The sequence below is a fragment of the Bacillus rossius genome, chromosome 5, assembly GCF_032445375.1.
Source record: "Bacillus rossius redtenbacheri isolate Brsri chromosome 5, Brsri_v3, whole genome shotgun sequence".
NCBI lineage: Eukaryota > Metazoa > Arthropoda > Insecta > Phasmatodea > Bacillidae > Bacillus > Bacillus rossius.
The window spans coordinates 36802835-36816316 of NC_086333.1; the positions used below are offsets into that span (position 1 = coordinate 36802835).

The window sequence follows — 13482 nt, forward strand, 5'->3', positions numbered from 1 at the left end:
TTCACATGTGGGTAAAATATTGAAATGTTGGACTCGTGTAGTATAATTTATGATCTACAGTCTACAGAGAATTTGATTTATCGGTTCTCGACATATTTATATAGATGTGTCATTATTAACTTGTCGTGGTCTCAACAAGTCACACTCGAAATGCCATAATCAAGATGTCACCCTTGATATGTCAAGTACAATTTTTAAATTTTATGCATTGACTCATTGGTCTAATATGTCAAAGCCGACATGCCCCTCACACAGCCTTACTCAGGATGTTTGTCGGTACTTGGAGGGCAAAGACCTGACCAATTTAGGGAGACGTGAAACTCAGGACCATAAAGATTACCGAGGCCCCTTTCAAAATGTGTTTTAATAATATTATCTTTAAGAAACTAAAATCAAGTAAAATGTTCTTATAAGAATAGTAAAACATTTGTATCAAATTTATACCACTAAAGTGATATTCTATTAATAGTAGGGTATATAAATGATCCTCCTGCTACAGGGTTTAAGAGTGAAGATTGTGACCGCCATCTTGGATTGTGATGTCACGGCGGCCATCTTAGGCGACCTTGACCTTTGACCTTTAACTTTGACCTAAAAAATTGACTCAAAATTTTCCAAAAAATGTCAGATTTCGTCAAAATTGTGTCAAATTTACACTTTTTAGAAAAAATATCAAAAATCGGGGGAAATAACAATTTCCCTATTACGAGGAGCAAATTCCCGTTTAATGGAAAATTTTCCATTTTAGTCCTCAAAAAATGCCAGACACTTGAAAATTCCCCATTGAGGCTTAAATTCCCCGTCGTCAAGCCTCCAATAAGCCTCTGAAGGGAAGCTTTGACCTCGATCTTGGCCTAGGTCACCATAGTTTCACTTTTCGTTACGGTCGCCATCTTAAAAATCCGCAATTTTTAAGCTAGAAGTTTAGGAAAACTTAAAAATTCATAAAATGTAATTAATAACATATTAATAAAAAAACCTCCACCATTTTTAATTTGTCCGCCATCTTGAAAATTTCTATTTTTTATGCTAGAAATTCGGGAAAAATTTAAATTTATAAAAAATTTACTTAATAAAATTAAATAAAAAACGCACTAATATCATGGACTCTTCTGTTCGAACCCAGTGAGATCAATTGATTAAAAATGTATGATGGATCCTTCTTCCATATAAGTTCCTGGAAGGCTGACCTCTCACTACTAATACTAAGACATTATGTCAGCTAGTATGACGTCATGGTGGCCATTTTGTTTTCACCTGCTGGTGGCAGTAATTTTCTTTTCGTCTGCTAGAGTGCATTACCGACATATTAGTTTAATTATTACCTGCTAGAGTGTCAATCACCGTACAGTCAATTGCCATGAAATCCGCCATCTTGTCGGCCATCTTGGCTGCCATCTTGTAAATATGTAATTTTTAAGCTATAAATTCAAGAAAAACTACAAAATTCATTAAAAAAAGACTCATTAAGTTACTGATTGATAAAATCGATATCCGTCCTCGTTTCGATCCCTCGAAGATGCAAAAATGTAATTTTATGAAAAAAAAAAAAAAAAAACAACTCATTTAAAAAATCACTTTCAAAATCCTAAAAGCAGCTTAAGTTCATAATCTTCCAGTCTCCAGTAAGCCGATATGGTCACCATTTAAAATTCGTATTTATTTAACTAGAAAATCGGAAAAAAAAAAAATTAAATATCATCAAAAATCACATTGTAACGTAATAATTGATTTGATCGATTCATGCCCACGGTTTGATATTAGGCATTACAGATTTAATTTAATGATCAATTATAAATCAAACCGTTTGCCAGGGTAATAATAACTAAAAATCATCAATATTACATGAAACAACACGATAAAGGAGTTAGCATACACGCCAAGTCCCAGCCAGTCGAGTCATGTAGTAAGGACCTAGTGTTCGTTACCTACCCGTCAACTCATCTTTTTTTTTTTCTTCACTCATGTAGATAAATAAATTCCCATACATGCAAAGTTAAAAGTATTCACGTACAAGTCAAAGTAGTATATAATAGCCGGTCCTGAAACTGGCTTCTGGCTGTGGAGCGGGGAGCCGAGCCACATCTCTGACGTCACGTCCATCTCTGACGTCACGGCGGCCATCTTGGACTCAAAAATTCCTCAAAATTCCTCAAAATTGACTCAAAATGACTCAAAAATTCCCGTTTTAAGAAAAAATTTCCCGTTTTCGAGGGAAAAATTCCCGTTTCGAGGGAAAATTTCCCATTTTATTCCGTAAAAATCCCAGCAGCTAGAAATTCCTGATAGAGGCTTAAGCATCCATGTCTACAGCCTCCGATAAGCCTCTGACGTCATCTAGGATTATGACGTCACCGTTGCAATTTTCGTTACGCCCGCCATCTTGAAAATCCGCAATTTTTATGTTAGAAAATCGGGAAAAAATTTAAAAATCATTAAAAAAATCATTTGATCGAACTAAAAAAAAAAATATTAAAAACCACTGTTGCAGTTATCGTTACGGTAGCCATCTTGGATTATATAAATGTTGCATATTTCTTTACACCCGCCATCTTGGTTGAGTACCATGCCATTCTTACACTTTACGTTACGACCACCATATTGGATCCTATTAATGTTGCAATTATCGTTATGGTCGCCATCTTGAAATTTAGTCGCCATCTTGTAATTTAGACGTCATCTTGTAATTTAGACGCCATCTTGGAAATCCGTAATTTTTATGTTAGAAAATCGGGAAAAATTCCAAAATTCATCAAAAAAAATTAACTTTTTAGAATTCTGATTGATTATATCGATTCCCATCCTTGGTTCGAAACCGGTGAGGGCAAAAAAAATATCACATCAGATCCTTCCTCCACAGAAGCCACCTACAGACTGACCTACCACCACCAATAACAAGGTATTTACCATCAGCTGGTATGACGTCATGTCCGCCATCTTGTCTTTGTCTGCTGAAGGCCGCCATCTTGGTTTCGTCTGCTAGAGTGTGCTGACGACATGTTAGTATAATGTTCTGTTCACCATAACTTTGACCTCTTATATTGACATTGTACTTTGTCATTGACCTTGAACTTTGACCTTGACCTTAAACTTTGACCTTGAACTTTGACCTTGACCTTGAAATTTGACCTTGAAATTTGACCTTGACCTTGCAATTTGACCTTGACCTTTAAATTTGACCTTGACCTTGAAATTCGACTTTGTCCTTGTAATTTGTCTTTGTCCTTGTCGTCCATCATGGATCCGTCATTTTATGTTTAGTACATGCTAGCGGTCATTGCCCTTCATCATGTTTTCGTCTGCTGCTGGACACCATCTTGTGTGTACTTGTATTATAGAGTACATTTCCATCATGATAGTTTTATTCTAACCTGTTACAGTGCAGTAATCATTTATTATTACCGAGGTGCCCGCCATCTTGAAATTTGGCCGCCATCTTGAAATAATGTAATTATTTAGCTAGAAATGCAGGGAAAATACCAAAAGTCTCCGAGGAAATCAATTATTAATTTTCATATTGAATCGATGGATCCCTGTCCACGGTTCGATTCTTGACCAGTGACAGTTGTAACTAATTATGAAATAAATTTTAGATTCTGTTTTCCATTACCTTTCACGGAGTTTATTAATCATTCACTCTACGAAAAACAACTCAAGTCAATATACCTGACCAACGAATTAATACAGTGCCGATTAGCCTATTATGAAAGTCTAATTTTTCAATAATCTGAAAAACATATAAGCTGTTCATGTACAAAGCCATACATATAGATCAATTGTCTTCAGTCCATGAGACCGAGTCACGTCATTATCAGACGTATAGGCTAGTCATTTCAGGTCCGCATGAACTTCGTCGTTAGCTAATTATATTCAATTAATCCTTCGTGACATTTTTTATACTTACTAAAGGACCAAGTGACCTTGAAAAATATTTTAGTAACACCAAGAGGTTTTTAAACTAGTAAATATTCAATCACTACATATTGTACTACGCACAATCAAAAAAAAAACAGGAAGCACCATCATCGAAAAGGCAGCACCATCAATGAAAAGCCAGCACATTTGGAAGCACCGACAACGAAAAGGAAGCACCATCAACGAAAAGGCAGCACCGCCAACGAAAAGGAAGCACATTTGGAAGCACCGACAACGAAAAGGCAGCACCGGCATCGAAAAGGAAGCACATTTGGAAGCACCGACAACGAAAAGGCAGCACCGGCAACGAAAAGGAAGCACATTTGGAAGCACCGACAACGAAAAGGCAGCACCGGCATCGAAAAGGAAGCACATTTGGAAGCACCGACAACGAAAAGGCAGCACCGGCATCGAAAAGGAAGCACATTTGGAAGCACCGACAACGAAAAGGCAGCACCGGCATCGAAAAGGAAGCACATTTGGAAGCACCGACAACGTAAAGGCAGCACCGGCATCGAAAAGGAAGCACATTTGGAAGCACCGACAACGTAAAGGCAGCACCGGCATCGAAAAGGAAGCACATTTGGAAGCACCGACAACGTAAAGGCAGCACCGGCATCGAAAAGGAAGCACATTTGGAAGCACCGACAACGAAAAGGCAGCACCGGCATCAAAAAGGAAGCACATTTGGAAGCACCGACAACGAAAAGGCAGCACCGGCATCAAAAAGGAAGCACATTTGGAAGCACCGACAACGAAAAGGCAGCACCGACAACGAAAAGGAAGCACATTTGGAAGCACCGACAACGAAAAGGCAGCACCGCCAACGAAAAGGAAGCACATTTGGATGCACCAACAACGAAAAGGCAGCACCGCCAACGAAAAGGCAGCACCGCCATCGAAAAAGCAGCTCATTTGGAAGCACCGACAACTATAAGGCAGCACCGCCAACGAAAAAGCAGCACATTTGGAAGCACCGACAACGAAAAGGCAGCACCATCGACGAAAAGGAAGCACATTTGGAAGCACAAGTTACGAGAACTTAGTCTTAGTTAGAAATCTGAATACAAGAAATAAAAACATTAAATTTTTATAATTCAAATTTTTTATTTCTGTACATTATACAAATACAAGTAAAACAAGCCATTATTGTATGTAGCCAGCTTTCCTCAGTTCTTTGAGTATGAAGGATATTTCTTTGATGCACGAATAGTTTCCTGCACAAAGCGAGCCATGTAGAAGTCTTAGCCGGTCAACCAATATGTTTGGATCTTTCCATGATGTGTAATCAATCTCTTCTACCACAATTTTACTTGCTTGTTTATTATAAATATTATGATCTCTGGTGTATTCCGTTTTAACACCAACCTCAGGGTAACTTTCATTATCGAGATAGTGAACATCACATGCTTGATCAGATTTATTTAATATATCTCGTCGTTTCCATCGTTTCGGTCTCAGGACACCGACACAGTCTTCGATCTTGCCTGCTTTAGCTGCTTCATCAGAGTCTATGTCTTTGTCAACAGCCTCAGAGTCGCTGTAGCAATTACCGTAGAAGGCATCATCTTCACCCAGATTACCGTAAGAATTCGATGCCGATGATGTCGAAGTGTCTTCATCGTCTTCATGCTTCCTTTTTAGGAGTCCATCATTTTTACAGAGTAGGAAAGATCTACTTGAATTCGGCTGGAATGTATTCTCACTTTTCACGTTAAGGATTCTTCCATTGTCTTCATTCTTCCATAAATCATCATCATCCGTCAATTTAAGTTTTTTGTCGAGATTGGAAGAGCCGCGAACATAATCTCTCCCAAGACAAGGAAAATTATTGTCGTAATGCAAATCGCTCTTCCTTAGCCTAGTAGAGCCATCGTTGTCCTCTAGCTTGTACGCAGGCTTGGCGTTACAAGTTCTGTCATGTCTTTTTAAGCTCTCTCTCCGCGTAAACGACTTGCTACATCTAACACAACTTATCATATTACGTAGTGGATTTTTAACACAGTCATTCTTCTCGTGTTGTCTTCCATTCTTTCTCAAGATAAATTCTTTGCTGCAAAACTTACACCTGTGTCCTTTCAATACAGCAACAGTCACCGAATCAGGATTCATATTAGTTACTGAGACTATTGTCAGATGCAAACTGAGTGAATTAAATTAGATACATTACTTAAATAGAATTTTCTAAATATTTCACCAGCAAGAATTAAGTTACCTCATACAAATGAAATTGTTTCATGTGGTTTCGATTATTAGCATGAGATGTTGCCACGTGTTGTGTTGAGTCATAATTTATCTAGTTCTTTTATGTGGTATGCGGGATGCTCACTAACGTTCGCAAAACAAGGATGGCTTCGCTAGACATCAAGGAGAAGGAAGTTTATCTTTCATGTTAATGCTTCTCAGCTGTCTCAAAGCATATTATTTGTCTGAGTAAAGTTATTATTTTTTAAATCCACCTGATAAAAATATTGTATGTTCTGTTTTATTGACAGAATTTCACTGATTAAATGTAACTCTGAATAAAAATGTCATGACTCAGTAAGTAAAAAATTCTTCATGCAGAGATAGATCTCTCACAAATAATCAGGAGCACTCGGTGAAAACCATCAGATGTCTAGCCAGGAATAATCAGAAACACTTGGAGAAAGCCATCAATATAATATCAAGATTAATCAGAAGCACTCGGAGAAATCCATCAGATGTCTAGTTAGGTATAATCAGAAGCACACGGAGTAAACCGCCATAATATTGTCAAGAATAATCGGAAGCTCACGGAGAATGCCACCATAATATTGTCAAGAATAATCAGGAGCACACGGATAAAACCACCATAATATTAACAATAATAATCAGAAGCACACGGAGAAAACCACCATAATATTGACAAGAATAATCGGAAGCACACGGAGAAAACCACCACAAGTTTTCTTTGATATCATAAAAATACAGAAAAAAAAAATTTAATAAATAACATAAAAAAAATTAATAAAAAAATTTAAATGACAAAATACAATACAAAAATACATAAAATTCTGGCTTGTACTAGAACTATATCTTTGCTTAACAATGAGAAGTTCACAAGCTAGCAGAATCTGTTTATGTATTTTTGTATTTTATTTTGTCATTTAAATTTTTTTATTAATTTTTTTTATGTTATTTATTAAATTTTTTTTTCTGTATTTTTATATCAAAGAAAACTTGTGGTGGTTTTCTCCGTGTGCTTCCGATTATTCTTGTCAATATTATGGTGGTTTTCTCCGTGTGCTTCTGATTATTATTGTTAATATTATGGTGGTTTTATCCGTGTGCTCCTGATTATTCTTGACAATATTATGGTGGCATTCTCCGTGAGCTTCCGATTATTCTTGACAATATTATGGCGGTTTACTCCGTGTGCTTCTGATTATACCTAACTAGACATCTGATGGATTTCTCCGAGTGCTTCTGATTAATCTTGATATTATATTGATGGCTTTCTCCAAGTGTTTCTGATTATTCCTGGCTAGACATCTGATGGTTTTCACCGAGTGCTCCTGATTATTTGTGAGAGATCTATCTCTGCATGAAGAATTTTTTACTTACTGAGTCATGACATTTTTATTCAGAGTTACATTTAATCAGTGAAATTCTGTCAATAAAACAGAACATACAATATTTTTATCAGGTGGATTTAAAAAATAATAACTTTACTCAGACAAATAATATGCTTTGAGACAGCTGAGAAGCATTAACATGAAAGATAAACTTCCTTCTCCTTGATGTCTAGCGAAGCCATCCTTGTTTTGCGAACGTTAGTGAGCATCCCGCATACCACATAAAAGAACTAGATAAATTATGACTCAACACAACACGTGGCAACATCTCATGCTAATAATCGAAACCACATGAAACAATTTCATTTGTATGAGGTAACTTAATTCTTGCTGGTGAAATATTTAGAAAATTCTATTTAAGTAATGTATCTAATTTAATTCACTCAGTTTGCATCTGACAATAGTCTCAGTAACTAATATGAATCCTGATTCGGTGACTGTTGCTGTATTGAAAGGACACAGGTGTAAGTTTTGCAGCAAAGAATTTATCTTGAGAAAGAATGGAAGACAACACGAGAAGAATGACTGTGTTAAAAATCCACTACGTAATATGATAAGTTGTGTTAGATGTAGCAAGTCGTTTACGCGGAGAGAGAGCTTAAAAAGACATGACAGAACTTGTAACGCCAAGCCTGCGTACAAGCTAGAGGACAACGATGGCTCTACTAGGCTAAGGAAGAGCGATTTGCATTACGACAATAATTTTCCTTGTCTTGGGAGAGATTATGTTCGCGGCTCTTCCAATCTCGACAAAAAACTTAAATTGACGGATGATGATGATTTATGGAAGAATGAAGACAATGGAAGAATCCTTAACGTGAAAAGTGAGAATACATTCCAGCCGAATTCAAGTAGATCTTTCCTACTCTGTAAAAATGATGGACTCCTAAAAAGGAAGCATGAAGACGATGAAGACACTTCGACATCATCGGCATCGAATTCTTACGGTAATCTGGGTGAAGATGATGCCTTCTACGGTAATTGCTACAGCGACTCTGAGGCTGTTGACAAAGACATAGACTCTGATGAAGCAGCTAAAGCAGGCAAGATCGAAGACTGTGTCGGTGTCCTGAGACCGAAACGATGGAAACGACGAGATATATTAAATAAATCTGATCAAGCATGTGATGTTCACTATCTCGATAATGAAAGTTACCCTGAGGTTGGTGTTAAAACGGAATACACCAGAGATCATAATATTTATAATAAACAAGCAAGTAAAATTGTGGTAGAAGAGATTGATTACACATCATGGAAAGATCCAAACATATTGGTTGACCGGCTAAGACTTCTACATGGCTCGCTTTGTGCAGGAAACTATTCGTGCATCAAAGAAATATCCTTCATACTCAAAGAACTGAGGAAAGCTGGCTACATACAATAATGGCTTGTTTTACTTGTATTTGTATAATGTACAGAAATAAAAAATTTGAATTATAAAAATTTAATGTTTTTATTTCTTGTATTCAGATTTCTAACTAAGACTAAGTTCTCGTAACTTGTGCTTCCAAATGTGCTTCCTTTTCGTCGATGGTGCTGCCTTTTCGTTGTCGGTGCTTCCAAATGTGCTGCTTTTTCGTTGGCGGTGCTGCCTTATAGTTGTCGGTGCTTCCAAATGAGCTGCTTTTTCGATGGCGGTGCTGCCTTTTCGTTGGCGGTGCTGCCTTTTCGTTGTTGGTGCATCCAAATGTGCTTCCTTTTCGTTGGCGGTGCTGCCTTTTCGTTGTCGGTGCTTCCAAATGTGCTTCCTTTTCGTTGTCGGTGCTGCCTTTTCGTTGTCGGTGCTTCCAAATGTGCTTCCTTTTTGATGCCGGTGCTGCCTTTTCGTTGTCGGTGCTTCCAAATGTGCTTCCTTTTTGATGCCGGTGCTGCCTTTTCGTTGTCGGTGCTTCCAAATGTGCTTCCTTTTCGATGCCGGTGCTGCCTTTACGTTGTCGGTGCTTCCAAATGTGCTTCCTTTTCGATGCCGGTGCTGCCTTTACGTTGTCGGTGCTTCCAAATGTGCTTCCTTTTCGATGCCGGTGCTGCCTTTACGTTGTCGGTGCTTCCAAATGTGCTTCCTTTTCGATGCCGGTGCTGCCTTTTCGTTGTCGGTGCTTCCAAATGTGCTTCCTTTTCGATGCCGGTGCTGCCTTTTCGTTGTCGGTGCTTCCAAATGTGCTTCCTTTTCGATGCCGGTGCTGCCTTTTCGTTGTCGGTGCTTCCAAATGTGCTTCCTTTTCGTTGCCGGTGCTGCCTTTTCGTTGTCGGTGCTTCCAAATGTGCTTCCTTTTCGATGCCGGTGCTGCCTTTTCGTTGTCGGTGCTTCCAAATGTGCTTCCTTTTCGTTGGCGGTGCTGCCTTTTCGTTGATGGTGCTTCCTTTTCGTTGTCGGTGCTTCCAAATGTGCTGGCTTTTCATTGATGGTGCTGCCTTTTCGATGATGGTGCTTCCTGTTTTTTTTTTGATTGTGCGTAGTACAATATGTAGTGATTGAATATTTACTAGTTTAAAAACCTCTTGGTGTTACTAAAATATTTTTCAAGGTCACTTGGTCCTTTAGTAAGTATAAAAAATGTCACGAAGGATTAATTGAATATAATTAGCTAACGACGAAGTTCATGCGGACCTGAAATGACTAGCCTATACGTCTGATAATGACGTGACTCGGTCTCATGGACTGAAGACAATTGATCTATATGTATGGCTTTGTACATGAACAGCTTATATGTTTTTCAGATTATTGAAAAATTAGACTTTCATAATAGGCTAATCGGCACTGTATTAATTCGTTGGTCAGGTATATTGACTTGAGTTGTTTTTCGTAGAGTGAATGATTAATAAACTCCGTGAAAGGTAATGGAAAACAGAATCTAAAATTTATTTCATAATTAGTTACAACTGTCACTGGTCAAGAATCGAACCGTGGACAGGGATCCATCGATTCAATATGAAAATTAATAATTGATTTCCTCGGAGACTTTTGGTATTTTCCCTGCATTTCTAGCTAAATAATTACATTATTTCAAGATGGCGGCCAAATTTCAAGATGGCGGGCACCTCGGTAATAATAAATGATTACTGCACTGTAACAGGTTAGAATAAAACTATCATGATGGAAATGTACTCTATAATACAAGTACACACAAGATGGTGTCCAGCAGCAGACGAAAACATGATGAAGGGCAATGACCGCTAGCATGTACTAAACATAAAATGACGGATCCATGATGGACGACAAGGACAAAGACAAATTACAAGGACAAAGTCGAATTTCAAGGTCAAGGTCAAATTTAAAGGTCAAGGTCAAATTTCAAGGTCAAGGTCAAATTTCAAGGTCAAATTTCAAGGTCAAGGTCAAAGTTCAAGGTCAAAGTTTAAGGTCAAGGTCAAAGTTCAAGGTCAATGACAAAGTACAATGTCAATATAAGAGGTCAAAGTTATGGTGAACAGAACATTATACTAACATGTCGTCAGCACACTCTAGCAGACGAAACCAAGATGGCGGCCTCCAGCAGACAAAGACAAGATGGCGGACATGACGTCATACCAGCTGATGGTAAATACCTTGTTATTGGTGGTGGTAGGTCAGTCTGTAGGTGGCTTCTGTGGAGGAAGGATCTGATGTGATATTTTTTTTGCCCTCACCGGTTTCGAACCAAGGACGGGAATCGATATAATCAATCAGAATTCTAAAAAGTTAATTTTTTTTGATGAATTTTGGAATTTTTCCCGATTTTCTAACATAAAAATTACGGATTTCCAAGATGGCGTCTAAATTACAAGATGACGTCTAAATTACAAGATGGCGACTAAATTTCAAGATGGCGACCATAACGATAATTGCAACATTAATAGGATCCAATATGGTGGTCGTAACGTAAAGTGTAAGAATGGCATGGTACTCAACCAAGATGGCGGGTGTAAAGAAATATGCAACATTTATATAATCCAAGATGGCTACCGTAACGATAACTGCAACAGTGGTTTTTAATATTTTTTTTTTTTAGTTCGATCAAATGATTTTTTTAATGATTTTTAAATTTTTTCCCGATTTTCTAACATAAAAATTGCGGATTTTCAAGATGGCGGGCGTAACGAAAATTGCAACGGTGACGTCATAATCCTAGATGACGTCAGAGGCTTATCGGAGGCTGTAGACATGGATGCTTAAGCCTCTATCAGGAATTTCTAGCTGCTGGGATTTTTACGGAATAAAACGGGAAATTTTCCCTCGAAACGGGAATTTTTCCCTCGAAAACGGGAAATTTTTTCTTAAAACGGGAATTTTTGAGTCATTTTGAGTCAATTTTGAGGAATTTTGAGGAATTTTTGAGTCCAAGATGGCCGCCGTGACGTCAGAGATGGACGTGACGTCAGAGATGTGGCTCGGCTCCCCGCTCCACAGCCAGAAGCCAGTTTCAGGACCGGCTATTATATACTACTAGTCAAAATACCTAAATTAAAGCACGTTAACTACATAGTTTTTAAAAAATTCTCAAAGCTAAAGACAGAGAGGTCACCCGGACGAGAATCGTCTGCTGACGCGCGGAGAGAGATTCGCAAGCTTGCAGAAGTGTCAGGTGACCGACCACCCGGCCTCCAGCCACGCGGCGCTCAGGGCGTTGCTTCTAAGCCCAACCGCTAACAGTAAAAATGTCTCTGAAATCATAACCCAGTACATGAAACGTACTATTTGGAATCAATTCAAAGTACGAAAAACGGAACGAGAGTAGAAAACTAGCCTTTGTAGTGCATATACCAGAGTCGAACCCAGGTCATATGCCACGAAAGACATCGCCGTTTCAACAATCGTTAAACATATTATATCAGCTGCGCCGCCCCCAGCTACTTGGCGCCCTAGGCGGTTGCCTAGTTCGCCTATATGGACGCGCCGGCCCTGCACACTAGGACAGCATCTTTTCATCATAATGATGATACTTGACTGTTTTGCAAATAAAATATAATGTCATCATGCCAATTATTTTTATATTATCATTCTGTGTATGAGCAACAAACTTGATGTATTTGACTAAATTTAAGGCAAAGCGCCTCAGTCAACTCTGGGACACAGAATGTAAACAAACAGCCACTTATAATGGAATAAGCTATGTTGAGTTTTCGTTTGACAAAGTCATTAGTAATTGGAATTTTTTTTTGAAGTTGGTTAAAGGATTTCGCTTTGTCGAGAACCTGGAAAGCAAGAGGATAAAAGAAAAAGTAAAGTTCAAGTTTATGCGTATTTAAACAATGTGTGGAGAGCGACACGCAGTAAGAACGTGTTTGTAAACGCATATTGCTATCTACGGCTAAGAAAAAGAAGAGGCCGGATTTTATTATTTTCTTGGAGAGAAAAAACCTAATGGTTTTTAAATCCTTCAAGCATACTATGCGTTAAAGCAGGTCACGTAGTTTTGATTTACGTTTTGTGTGGAAATATTTAAGTGTTTGTGTGGATTATATGGAAATTGTTGGCTGATTACTAAACAAAATACATAACTGCAAAATAAATCGCCATCAATTATTTTAGAACACCCGTATGCCTTCTACGATGAAGTTAGCTCTGATAACTCAAAAATGTTGCCTGCTATAATTTTGTTTACTGAGAAGCGCATGTAATTACAAAATTGAGATTTTTTATTTATTTTTACCCGTTGTCCATTGTGAATTTGCAGGCACTTGCATAATCTAATATGGTAATTCAAGAGAGTCACGGCTTTTCCATGAAAAAAAAATACAAGGAAAAAAGAAGGAACATTTGTATTCTTCTAATCTTCTTTGATTTCCCCCCAAAAAATGGGTTTCGTAATTCCTAGTGGATTCTTAAATACTAAAAGTGTGGAGGGCAATAAAGTCCAGGAAAATAGTGAGTTAAAAAACTTTAAAAACTAAAAAAAATATTGAAAAAGACTATAATAATTATAATCGTTGTAACAATAAACTCAGAAATACCATTTTCCCACTTACCTTTAGTTTTACGGAAAAGCCGCTA

General features: G+C 37.9%; 1 protein-coding gene across 1 annotated transcript in view; it reads right to left on the bottom strand.

Annotated features, from left to right (window-relative positions):
- The window catches only part of LOC134531704 (alpha-tocopherol transfer protein-like), a 56443-nt gene that overhangs the window by 19803 nt on the left and 23158 nt on the right, over positions 1-13482 (bottom strand). The gene's annotated exons all lie outside the window — the stretch shown is intronic.